The 13,034-nt window shown below is 43.9% G+C and overlaps 1 pseudogene across 1 annotated transcript in view; it reads right to left on the reverse strand.

The window, feature by feature from the left end:
• The window catches only part of LOC121164765, a 28,318-nt pseudogene extending 22,441 nt beyond the window's left edge, over window positions 1–5,877 (reverse strand). The window contains exon 1 of the transcript XR_005885156.1: window positions 5,656–5,877. The product of XR_005885156.1 is annotated as a 26S proteasome non-ATPase regulatory subunit 13-like (transcript). The remainder of the gene's footprint in view (window positions 1–5,655) is intronic.
• Between the last annotated feature and the right edge of the window lie 7,157 nt (window positions 5,878–13,034).

Below are 13,034 nucleotides of genomic sequence, written 5' to 3' on the forward strand. Positions count from 1 at the left end.
CGCAGTCTATGGCTTTTCTTAACATAACCAAAATCAATACTGTGATATCGTTTCCTGTTAATGTGCAAGGATTTATGCATCTAAATTCCATTAGCGTTGAGTTCTCTTTCCTGCCAGTATCTCTTTCTACACACTTTGAAAACTATTTATTTCAATGTGGACTTAAGATGCCCACATTCCACATTAGGGTTCTATCTTTGACACCTGACCTTGGTTCATGACTCCAACTTTGCAGTTTAACAGATCCTGGGAGGCAGTGGTGATAACTTCAGGAATTGTGTTGCCACCATGGTGTGGGAGTCCTGGACAGATTCTTGGCTTTTGGTGCTGGCTTGGGATAGTCTCAATCATTGGGAGATTTGGCGGGGGGATGTTTTATGGTGCTCCCTTTGTCTCTCAAAAAATGTTTAGTGATGGTGCTGTGGTGTGGCAGGTAAAACTGCTGCCTGAAATACTGGCATCCAATATGGGTGCTAGTTCATGTCCCAGCTGCTCTACTTTTAAACTGGCTTTCTGCTAGTGGCCTACAAGAAACAGCAGATCACGGCTCAAGTGTTTGGGCCCCTGCTATCCATGTGGGAGATTTAGAAGTAACCCCTGTCCCCTGGTTTTGATTTGGTTCAGCACTGCCCATTGTGGTCACCTTGAAAGTGAACCAGCAGATGGAAGTTCTCGCTTCTTCTCTCTTTAACTCTTGACTTTCAAGTAAATAAATTCATAATCATGCAACTAACAAAATACTAGAAGATGATTATAGCAGTTTTTGAACAATTAAATTTAATTATAAGACATTAAATCAACTTGTCTTCCCAAGTTATTCTTGATGTCTTAGATCTGCTAACCTTCATGTCATCCCTTCCTACAGTTAAAGCCAGAGTAGGTTGTGAGGACTCCATTCCGGGCTTATGTGACCTGGTTCAAAGTTGTGGCATTGGTCTGGTGCAATGGCGCACCTCTGCCTGTAAGCACTGGCATCCATCTGAATGTTGGTTTGTGTCCTGACTACTTTATTTCCAATCCAGCTCCCTGCTGTGGCTTGGGAAAGCTGTGGAGAATGGTCAAGTCCTTGGGATCCAGCACCCATGTAGGAGACCCAGAGAAGGCGCCTGGCTTCAGGCCATTGCAGCCATTTGGGAAGTGAACCAGCAGATGGGGGATCTTTCTGTTTCACCGTTCTTCCCTATAAATCTGTCTTTCCAATAAATAAAATAAAAGCAAAATCATGGCACCATATGTGTTTTGTTGTTTGAGGAGAGTCAGAACTGCTCTGAGGCAAAGGTAGAGGTGTCAGAATGAACAAATTAACACATAGGATTTCTTGTCAAGAATTTCAGATACGAAATGAGAAGGGTTTTTGTTTGTTTGTTTTGGTGTTATGTTACCAATGTTGCAGAAAACATACTCAAAAATAATTAACTCAAATTCAGATTGTTCAGAAAGTCCTCTATCTGACAATCCTAGTATCAAGCTCCATGAATTTTAGAGACCACACACCAGTGCTACCCCCTGGTCTGGTGCACACACATCCCCATTCATATCTGTATCCTCTATAGATAACTCTCATGGAACCAGCAACTGGGAAAGTTCCTGCCTACCCAGTCTGTAAGTATTACCAAGGTCTTGCCCTTGCCCTAGGGCTGTGCAAGTGTGAGCCTAGATGGAAAGTGTGTCAAATAGGCAGCTCATGGGGATGGCAGACAGAGACTGGGAATGTTACTAAGGCATCCACACACACAGGAATGGATCAGGACTACACCAATCCAGAACACAGCACTAGGGGGGAAAGGACGGGGCTAGAAGGAAAGCCAGAGTCTCCATTTGTGTGTGCACTTGCTCTCGGCCCCACAAAGTGAGGGGAAGGCCTCTAAGCAGCAATTCACTATACATTTTGCGCAGCTCCCATTGGCTTTCAGTTGGGAAAGTGTGAGCGAGGAGGGCAGAGAATAGAAATTCCCACTTAGAAGCCATAACTTCTGTTTCTATGTGTCCTTTTCTATACTTTCCTTTGGGGGAATGTCAACTATTTCCCGTAGAAATCGGACCAAATGGATGAGTGTTTTGAAAGAAAATGAAACAATAACAAAAACAAAACCCATGTCCCCATCAGCCACAGAGACTCAATGAAGCAAATTTGCCACCTTTCTGTCACATGAAGATTTCTAAATACTACTGAACAAAATGCACCCAGGTACTGTGTTTATGTGTTAGCCTTTCTCCAGGCATTTATCAGAGGACTAAAACGTTCAAGAAACTCTCTTCATTTCTGAAATAACACAGTGTGAACTGGGAGTGTAGATTGTTTCTTGGGGGGAAAAATGAGTCAAAGGAAAACATGAGAGAGAAGCTAGCTTCTAGGTTGTTTATGGAATGAACAGTGTTTATTTAACCTTCTAAAGAAAATTAAGTTAATATTTGCTCAAGGCACTGAATTGCATGAACCCACCTACAGGAGCAGATGCCAGCAATGGATTTTAGAATAACGGTATTTTATGTTAGTTTGGGTTGCATTTGGCTCTGTGTTAAATGAACCCAACTATGGGAACTTAAAAAAAAAACAACTGAGGCATATTTTTCTAAAGAAGCAGGTTTGTGTTGCCATGGAAGGCACAGGTTCTTTCCACCCTTCTCTTCTGCTGTCATTGGCTTGCAGCCCCTCCGAGCAGGAAAGGGAAGGGTGAGTGGAAAAGCCCTGTTGCCAAGCCTGTCCTTTAAAAGGAGGTTTCATGGAAATGCCAGCTAGTGTATTTGTTCGCTCACATCTCATTGGTGATGAATGGGCTGTACAAACACCCCTCACTGCAAGGGAGTCGGGAGGGGCTGGTAAGTTAGTGGGGCACACTGCCTCCACAAGCAGTATGTGGGAAAGGAAGGAAGATGAGAATGCTGAATGTTGAGGTTTAATCATTATGGCACGTGTGAACAGGTGTACAAACGCTCCAAAAATGTTTTCTCGTTTTGACATACATAACAATGATATTCATCAATATATAGGATGTTAATAAGTATAAAACTATATTGAAAAATCAATTTTTCATTAATGTGTAATAATTATACATATTTATGGGGTACAGTGTAATATTTTACAAGCATATAGAGTGTGTACTGATTAAATCAGGGTAGTTGGCTTTTCCTTCTTCTTATCACTAGTTTATGTTTGTGACCTTTTTGATTCTTTTTTCCAGTTCTTTATAAAACACATAACAGTTTATTATGCATTACAATTAGTCCATTGTGCCCTGGAACCTTAGAAATGATTTCTTCTACCTGTTTAGTGCCCTTTAGCCAACTTCCTAAACTATCCTACCCCTTTCCAGATTTTAGCACTTATTATCTAAGAATATGTAATACAAAAATTTTTTAAATTTTTGAAATTCACACTTACAAAGGCTTTTCAAAAATTATGGAAAATGTGAAATTATGAAAAAAGCTAATCATGAATTTTAAAACTTTTTTACTTAAAAATAAATATCTTTTTAAAGGTTTCATTTTATACAAACTTTTTGAAGTATCTTTGCATTCCTAACCAATATTCATTCGTTTTTTTTTTTTAAAGATGTATTTATATTTGGAAGGCAAATTTTGCAGAGAGAGAAAAGACAGAAGAGAGTGATCTTCATTTGCTGGTTCACTCCCCAAATGGCTGCAATGGCCACAGCTGAGCTGATCAGAAGCTGGGAGCCAGGAGCTTCCTCCAGGTCCCACGGATGGATGCAACGGTCCAACAATTTGGGTCATCTTCTACCGATTTCCATATGCAGAAAACTGGGTTGGAAGTGGAACAGCTGGGACAAGAACCGCCTCCCATCTGGGTAAGAATTTCATCTCACAATATAGAATTTCCTTCAATAGTAAAACTGGCCTTCATGTTAGTCTTTTTTTTTTTTTTTTAAGAAGTAATTTAGGCCAATTAGCCTAGTGGTTCAGTTGTCATCAGGGATGCTTGTAGGCCATATCAGAGTGCGTGGGTCCCAGTCTTAGCTGTGCTTCCCATTCTAGCTTCCTGCTAAGGAGTACCCTTGGAGTCAGCGGTAATGGCCCAAGAGGTTGGATTCCTGCCATCACATGGGGGGCTTGGGCAGGATTCCAGGCTCCTGGCCTTGGCTTGGCACAGCCTTGGCTGTTGTACATTTGGGGAAGTAAGTCAGCAGATGGGAGCTTTGTCTGTCTCTGTCTCTCAAATGAAACAAAGTTAAAAAAAATCAGTTTTGAAAAAACATATCATTGCATCTCTTCCTTACTAACAATTGTTAACAACTACAATATTATTTGAATCTTATCTGAAAGCTGAAATTACAATATTTATCAAGTGCAAGGTATAACTAAAGGGATGCAAGGATAATCAACATGGTCCTTGCCCTCCTGGAATTTGTAACCTAGTGATGCTGTGAAACAGCTGCATCTGTGGTTGTGGCGTTAGGACCACAGGTGAGTGAGGCGTGCAAGTGACAACAGGAGTCAGGGGAGGAGCCTCACATCCCAAGCTGAATAAAGTAATGGATGAGGAGAAGGTTTACAGATGTGTTGGGGAAGCAGCTTTACTTCAACAGGGCAACAGTATAGACATGGGAAGCTTGGAGTCCCTTGATACTTAAAAGTCATTCATAAATGCCTACTGCCCAGAGAGCAGTTATCACATGTTGCTACAAGTGGAAGGATGGTGGCTCCTCTCACTTGCACTCTCAGGTGGCTCATGGAATTGAGCTGTCATTTTAGGACCCCATTCAATCAAAGTGACTCTATGGGACTCTATGGGAGTTACTGTAAAATACGGAGGGCAGAGTGCTAACGCTAGTCCTGACAGTACAGGATCTGGCACTGTGCTAGCACCCATGTGGAAGAAACCAAGGGAGCTTCAGGATCCTGTCTCAGGTTTGGCCCAGCCAGGGCTGCTGTGACCCTCCCGGAACAAATCAACAGATCGAAGCTTCCCCCATCCCCCAGAGCCCCTCCTCTGTAATCCTGCCTCTCAAAGAAAGAAAATACCTTTGAATTTAAAAAGATAGAAAAAGATGGGAAAAATAATTAAAGGTATTTTTTAAAGTAGCTATGAAAACTTCCAACAGCCAATAAACACGAAGCCTCAAAACGCCTATTTCCCCAGATCCTTTTGGTAATCCTGCCCTTTGGTTAATCAATTTTATTCAATTTAATTCATTCCCGAGCATTTTCTTTGGTCCTGCACTCTGTCATATCTTTATTACATGAATTTTTGTCGCCTAAACACATCCATACTTTCTATCAAGAGGCATGACTACACAGTTTTCAAGAGATTCTTTGTAATTTTCACCGCTGCTGGGTTTTGACCTACTTAGTGAAGATATCATAAGGTAACATTTCGGGTAATAGGAGAATGTGACGCACATGAGAGAAAAGAAGAGCCAATGGCATTTCTAATCAACCTTTCTGTGTTTTTTTTTTTTTTCCCTTCCATCAGTTCATGAGAGCAGGTGCCCGCTGGGGCAGACAACCGGGCATCGCCGAAGCCTCTGAGGAAACTTTTTGATTTTATAAATAACTTGAGGGTGAGGGTGGGACGCAGACGCCGGCCATCCCGCTCCCCCGCCAGCAGCCTCCATGGCTGCTCCCAAGCCCGTCGCGCTCCGGCCCTTCCCTCGTCCAGGCCGGCTTCCTGCCCGAGCCTAGGCCGGGACGCGCCCTGCTCGCCGGCACCGCCCGCCCGCCCGCGCCGACGTGGCGGAGCGCACCGGTCGGCAGGGTCAGGTGGTTGGGTGACGCCCCGGGAAGGCGCTCCCCGGCGAGCGCCCGACGCCCTTGGGGGTGGGGACGAGGAGGAGCTCGAGGCGGCGCGCGGGCGGGCCAGCGGAGCCGGACGGGCGGCGGAGGCGCAGAGGACGCGAGGCGGCGGGCGGGAGACATGGACCGCGGCGAGCCAGGTGAGGGCACCGCCGGCTTCCGGGTGGGCGCGCGGCCCTGAGGCGGAGCAGGTGCGGAGCCTCCCCCGGCCGGAGCGGCAAGTTGCACCTCGCCGATTCCCATCCGGCTTCCCCGGGGCGGCGGAGGGGGGTGGGAAGCGAGCTGCGGAGGCGACCGAGAAGGCCGCCCGTGCGTGTGGATGTGAGAGCCACTGAGTGTGCCTCAAGGAGATGGAGAGAAACTGAGCCACGCGCGCGCGGAGAGACTGACGGAGCGAGCGAAAGCGAGAGAGACTGAGGGAGAGAGCAGCTTCTGGGAGGCAGCGAGGGTGCCAGGCTTGTGGAGCGGGCCCCGGGCTTGGCGATCGCAACGCGCTTAGGGAGTGCAGCTCGGCCGGCCCTTCCAAGTGCCCTGGCCCCTGGAAGAACTGGCCGCTGAGTCGCTTACTTCTCCCAGCGTGAGAACATGACCCACGCCCCAGTGTTGACAAGTGTCCTCCTGGAGATCAGGTGCAGAGGATGTTTCAGTGACGATGGTTTTTAGTTTAAAAAAAAATTCTTTTTTGATTCAGTGTACCTTGTGCCCCCCCAGATTGTGATTTGCAGTGAACTTGGGTGTATTTGGGAGAAGGCGTTGCCCCCCACCCCGCAAACGTCCTGGTTTTATTATTATTATTATTATTTTACCACCCAGGGAAAACTCCGGTACAGGGAGCACTGATTTGATTGACCCTAGTTTTGGATGAACTTCTCCCTCTTCCCCCTTCCTCTTTGCCCTCTCCTCCCCCAACACAATACAACTCAAGGAAAATCATCCAGAATGTGCTGCTTGTTGGAGATGTGGCAATAGCAGGGCAAGTTCAGGTTTAACTATTGCTTTATCTTCAAGATTCCTGCCCCTCGTGACGGTAATGTCCACGAGCATGGCAGGATTGAACGTGCTAAATACATGCCAGCGAAACACAAGTAGGGTTTTGAAAGTGGGCTAGGGAATGACTTCTGTTTTGAAAGACCAATTTTTATTTTTCTTGCTGCTTTTCCTGCAATATTTGCTTTTGTGCATCCATTGTTTTTAAATTATACTTATGAGAAAGAGACCGTGAGCACTTCTGTTCACCAGTTTACTCAACAAATGTCCACCACAGTCCATTCAGGCCAGGTCTCCCTCGCAGGTGACCGGAGTCAAATGACCAGAAAGCTGGAGTCAGGAGCCAGATGTGGTCGTTGAAACCAGCCAGGGACTCCGATGCGACATGCCGATAGCTTAACTAAAGGCTAAAGGTTGGCCTCACTGTGTGTTTTTGTGTAAATAAAACTATATTCCATGTATTCTTACTTTTGATAACTTGTAAGAAAATCTTGGGAGCCTTCTTGTCTTCATACTCAGGTTAACTGGGTACTTAACATATGTGATGCTTAGGAACATGATTTATTTTATATTTATTCAAACATGTATATATATATATAGATAGATAGATAGATATAGATATATAGATATATAGATATATATGATACATAGTCATGCTTGTCCAGATTAACTTTCCTGAGGTTAGCTTTGACCATCCTTGGTCGGGTAGATGATAAGAGACTTGCACATAGTAGATAAGGCGAAAGATTTATACGATCTGAAGAGAAACCAGAGTTACACACAGTAGATAATGCAGAGAACGTGTCACTGGCTGTGTGTATTGGCACAAGGCTCTGGGGACGCTGGAAGCCAGCGCTGTTCTGTCTGGTTTATAGTGGAGCTGTAGAATAGGGGACAAATATGTATATACGTATTTTAAACTACTCTTTTACGTGCCATATTTAACGAAACAGTGTTTTTAGAAGAACTGTTAAGTACTTATGAAAGACGAAGTCGTTGTCTTTGGTTTAGGTACAGGAAGTGACTATTTTGACAGATTTTGTTTTGTAGCATGTATTGTAAGAATGACAGTCATTAATTCCTCTGTAATGTTCTAATTTGCTAATAGACTGTGTTTTATTGGGCTTGATTGTTTTTTGAAAGCGTGTATGATGTTCTAATGCTTCTTGGGCTTGTGAGAGAAGATTATTCTGTCTCTGATGCTCATACATGTCTTCTTTGTTTGAGGTTGTTTTTAGTTATGTTAGGGCTTGTTTGAAATCATCCTTTCTGGAATGCCAGGGGCAGCCATCCTCTCCCTGTGGTGAGCTGGGAGGACTCGGCTGAGAAGGCAGGAGGAATCACCTGCCATTTGGAGCTGAGCTGCCTTGGGAAGGCCTGTGAGAACCACATAGCCTTTTCCTAAACTTTCTTTTCTGCCTGCCTCGCTGCCTTTTCATCCTGGGTTCCCATGGCACAAAATGCATATTCAGAAACATCTGTCTACTGCCTGGTGTGAGGCAGCAGGCCGAAAGCAGGTTCCCAAGAAGCTGAAGCCTCTGTGACCCTCCATGTCAGCCCCTTGCTTCCCTCTTGCTCTTGTTCCTTCTTCTCCTATGCTATTCTTGAACTCTAGCTAAGCAAATAAAGTTGCTGATCAGGCTGTAGTGGACTTGAATGGTTAAGTGTACATACAAGTGGATGGCTTAGGCTTAGATGCAAATAGAACCACTCTGGAGCTTACAGGGGGAAGGGTGGAGCCTGAGCTTTAAAACCCTGTGTTTACTGTATAGCAAGTGCAGTTTATGAAACTCTGTGTTCTCTCTCTCTGTCTCTTTTAAAGGATTTCTTTATTTGAAAGGCAGAGTTACAGAGAGAGAGGGGAAGCGTGCTTGCTAGTGCACGCATGCGTGCATACACACACACACGCACACACTGATCTTCATCTGCCAGTTCACTCCCCAGGTGGCCACAGTGACCTGGGGAGCCAGGCCAAATACATGAGCCTGAAACTTTCCTCAGTTCTCCCACCTGAGTGATGGCTTGTGCACTTGGGCTGTCTTCTGTCAAGACCCGTTAGCAGTGAGCTCGATGGGAACTGTAAGTAGTTAGCACGTGAACCCTTACTCATAGAGGATGCCAATCACACGTGGCCGCTTGACCCTCCATGCCACAACACTGGCCCTCGTGATTGCCTCTTGAACTGTTTTTTGGAAAGTATTTAAGACAAAAATCAAAACTTCTTAGAATTTATCATTTTAATTGCATGGAGTTTTATCACATCTGTGTGTCCCTTACACACACACACACACACACACACACACACACACACACACACACACTCCAAAACCTCTAGATGCACCATGAAAGACCCTATCTCTTACCCTAAATGAATTCTCTGTTGAAAGTGTCTCCTTAAGTCTTTTTCTATGAGGTTGTCAAAGTCTGTCCCTTACTACCAATTCTACTTAACAGATCTATGAAGTTTTAAATGGTTTGCAAGTATGTATTATGAAATCTGGCCAAAATGTTTGTATCTTCCCATTTTCTCTTGTAGCACACCTTGTGTACAATACTCTGCTTGCATTGAGGATTCAGTAAATATCAGTGATTTAAAATACTTTAAGCTGCATGATGCCTTTCAAGAGTTCTAAGCGACTAATGCAGCCTAGCACATTGAGCATGCATGCTGCTCCCTGCTTGGAAAGCAGTGTTAACTGGAGCATACGTTGTGTAAAAAGTCTCCTGACTACCTTTTATGAGGTTGAATAAATATTTATATTCAAGTACTCTCGCATGTTAGTCATAATCTTGAGTTTAGTACTGTTACATTGAAATGGAGCCACTTTGCTACTGGGCATTTTGTTAGCTTGAATTTAAAAAAGTCAAGGGAAAGAGGAAAGGTTCCTGGAGTCAAATAACTAGGCAGAGGGGATTCATGAAGACCACAGCACAATCATATGCGCTGTAATTTCAGCATTGTGATTATACCTTAGAAATAGGGAAAAAGTAGGGTGAGCCTGATTCAAAGTCAAGCAGAGTTGGGGTGGAGTGAATTGTAGTTTTGGAGGGTCTGCTCGGCAGGATCTGGCTATGTGTGTATACCCAGACTATTACCGTTTGTGCTTCTGATCTTCCATATGGTGCTCATGTCTTTGTTAGCTTTCCTTCACTTCCTGCAGTTTTAAGTGGCAGGTTGCCTGGTCCCTGAGGGAAAGCTGTGTGTTAGGCATGGCAGGCGGGGTCATGATCGATCTTTTAACAAGGTCTCAGAATAATCTATGCACACAGTAAAAACAAGTACTGCAAACTCACAGTTCAATACAAAGAAGAATGCTGCGATCTCCTGAACTGTGCAAACTAAGCCACTGGTTGTAAGAAAAACGATTCTACTTTTCAGTTCTTCTTTTGGGGTTAATTATTGTTGCTTTAATTGTTGACAGTTGTAAAGTCTGTAAGGTTTTCCTAAATTTTGTTGAAACTGGGTGGATGTCAGCTGTTCTTTAACCATACCTTACCTCTGTATTTGTATTAGGAAGACATCCAGGCAGGGGTTTAAATATTTAGTGGAAGTTAAAAAAAAAAATGTTAGAGTGCAAAAATATATCTTTGTTTTTAAGAATAGGTGTTCATTTTGGAAAAATCAGAAATAGCTGGAGGAAAAATCAGAAATAGCTGGAGAAAAAATAAAACAGCCTATAATCTTATCTGGAAAAATCAAAATTAACATTGATTATGTTTGTCCACCTGTCTATTTTAACAAAGCATGTAATGATCTCTTCTTGAATACACCATTTTATAATTTGCCTTTTTAAAAGCTCACCATACTTAAAATATACACTTCAGTATCACTTTCATGATTGTTAACAGATAATTAGTACATATGAAAGAAAATTAGAAATGACTACTGTGTTGTGCAATATAATCTCCCTCCCATTTCTGTATCCCAATAGATTTGCTGTGGTAACCAGTTTCTTCTCTCTGCCCAGGCTATGTGTAGGTGCATGTATGTTTGAACATGTATGAGGGGCTGGCGCCATGACATAGTGAGTTAAACTGCCATTGGTAGAGCTGGAATCCTGTATTGGTGCCAGTTCAAGTTCTAGCAGCCCCACTTTTGATCCAGCTCTCTGCTGATATGTCTGGGGAAGCAATGGAGATGGCCCAAATGCTTGGGGCCATGTCATCATATGGGAGATCCGGATGATACTCCTGGCTTTGGCTTGGCCCAACTCTGGTCATTTTGACCATTTGAAAGGTGAACCAGGAGATGGACGATTTATATCTCTTCCTCTCTCTCTGTAAGTCTGACTTTAAATGAATCGGTAAATATTTTAAAATAAGCATGTGTGTGTGTGTGTGTGTGAATAGACTGGAAGAATAATAGGCTCTTTAACTTTATTAGCTTAAAAACAGCATGTGTTTTAGAGATCATTCAATCATCTTTGCATAGAGCAACTTCTTTATCTGTTGATAGACAGGCAGATGGTGACAGTGATAACTTGCACCCGCTGGTTCTTTCCCTTATGTGGTGTGAGCTTGGCTCAGGTGGAGCTGGAAGCTGAGACCTGGGAGTGCAGTCTAGGTCTCCTCCATTTGTAATACAGACCCAACTACCTGAACCATCCCCTGGCATCCCAAGGCATGCATTGACAGAAAGCTACAGGACTTGAACCTAGCCACTCTAGTGTGGGGTGCTGACATTCCTCCTGGCAAATTAAGTGCTGTACCAGTCATGCGTGTGTCTTCACTGAAGGAGCTTTTTCTGTAGAGCGGTGCTAGTTTCAGTGTTATCATAGGCACTACTTGGCTTGTTTCCTATTGGTGGACAAATTTAAGTTTCATCTTCCTAGTAGAAACAATTGTTTCTCTGCCCTAAGAGTTTTTAGTTGGGCCTAAGAAGTAAACTGACAGAAAGCAGAAGAACAAGCAAAAGCGTATAGTCACCCACCCCTCCTTGTTTGAGAATGAGCTGAGATCCCCAGTGAATGTTTGAGATTGGTTAGTACCAAACTACACACACACATACACACACATATGTGTATAGTATGTTTCTATACTTATATCCATGTGATAAATGTTAATTTATAATTAGATACAGTAAGGGATGAACAACAGTAAATTGGAGCAGTCATTCTAATAAGCTAATCAAAGTTACATGAATGTGGGCTCTCTCGAAATAGCTTGGTGTACCACTTACCTTCATGTGAAAAGTGAGGTGAGGTAGTGCCTGTGTGATGAGATGAAGGGAGGCGAATGGCCATTGCGTAACATTGGGCTGTGGCTGACATTGTCTGCTTTGGATATCCTGGTTCATGATTCATATCCTGAGCAAATAGAGTGAGACAGAGGGATTTCATTATGCTACTCAGTATGGCACTCAGTTGGAAACTAATGGTGAGCTTATTTCTGGGATTTTCCATGTAATGCCTTTGGACTGTGTTTTTATCTGGGATAACTGAACTAGTTGGGGGTGGGAATGTAGTAATTGGTACCTGTACCTGGGAGCCCTCACAGAAGGATGAAGACACAAAGAAGTGGGTCGACCTGAGTGCGTGAGTAGGAGGCTGCATGAGGAGCAGTCCTTGTGGACGACAAAGGCTTCTTAACACTGGTGCTGCTTTCTCTGTGAGGTTTCCTCTTGGTGTAGGGAGGGCTCCTTTCCTATGGGAGGGGGGCCCTTCTTTCAGGATGAACAGGGGAGCTCAGAGCACCCTTCTTGTACCGGCTGTTTTCCAGAAGCTTTTAACCGTAAACAATCCGTATGCCAAAGTGGTATAGTTCTGGGTCGTGTATTCTGAATCCTTCATCCTGATATTTTGCTGAGTTACAGCATGTCTGTGTGTATGCAGGTAATTTTTAAAAAAGAGTTATTTATTTTTATTTGAAAGACAGATTTATAAGAGAGAGAGAGAGAGAGATAGGGAGATATCATCCATTTGCTGGTTCAATCCCCAAAGGGCACAGTGGCTACAGCTGAGTTGAGCTGAAGCCAGGAACCAGGAGCTTCTTCTGGGTCACCCATGTGGTTGCAGGCCCAAGGACTTGAGCCATCCTCTGCTGTTTTCCCAGGCCATAAGCAGGGAGGTGGATTGGAAGTGGAGCAGCTGGGACATGAACCAGTGCCCATGTGGGATGCCAGTGCCAGAGGCAGAGGATTAGCTGGCTGTGACACTGCATTGGCTCCAACTGTATGCAGGTAATTTTGTAAAAATGTCAGCATGTTTGTAGGAAAAATTCTTAGAGGAATGAGACTTTAGTTTTATTAGTGCCAAATTTGGCTTTGCGGAAAGGGTGCCGCTTATACTTGCACC

The sequence above is a fragment of the Ochotona curzoniae genome, unplaced genomic scaffold (genome assembly GCF_017591425.1).
Source record: "Ochotona curzoniae isolate NIBS_2020 unplaced genomic scaffold, NIBS_Ocur_1.0 contig_1071, whole genome shotgun sequence".
In the NCBI taxonomy this organism is placed as follows: Eukaryota; Metazoa; Chordata; class Mammalia; order Lagomorpha; family Ochotonidae; genus Ochotona; species Ochotona curzoniae.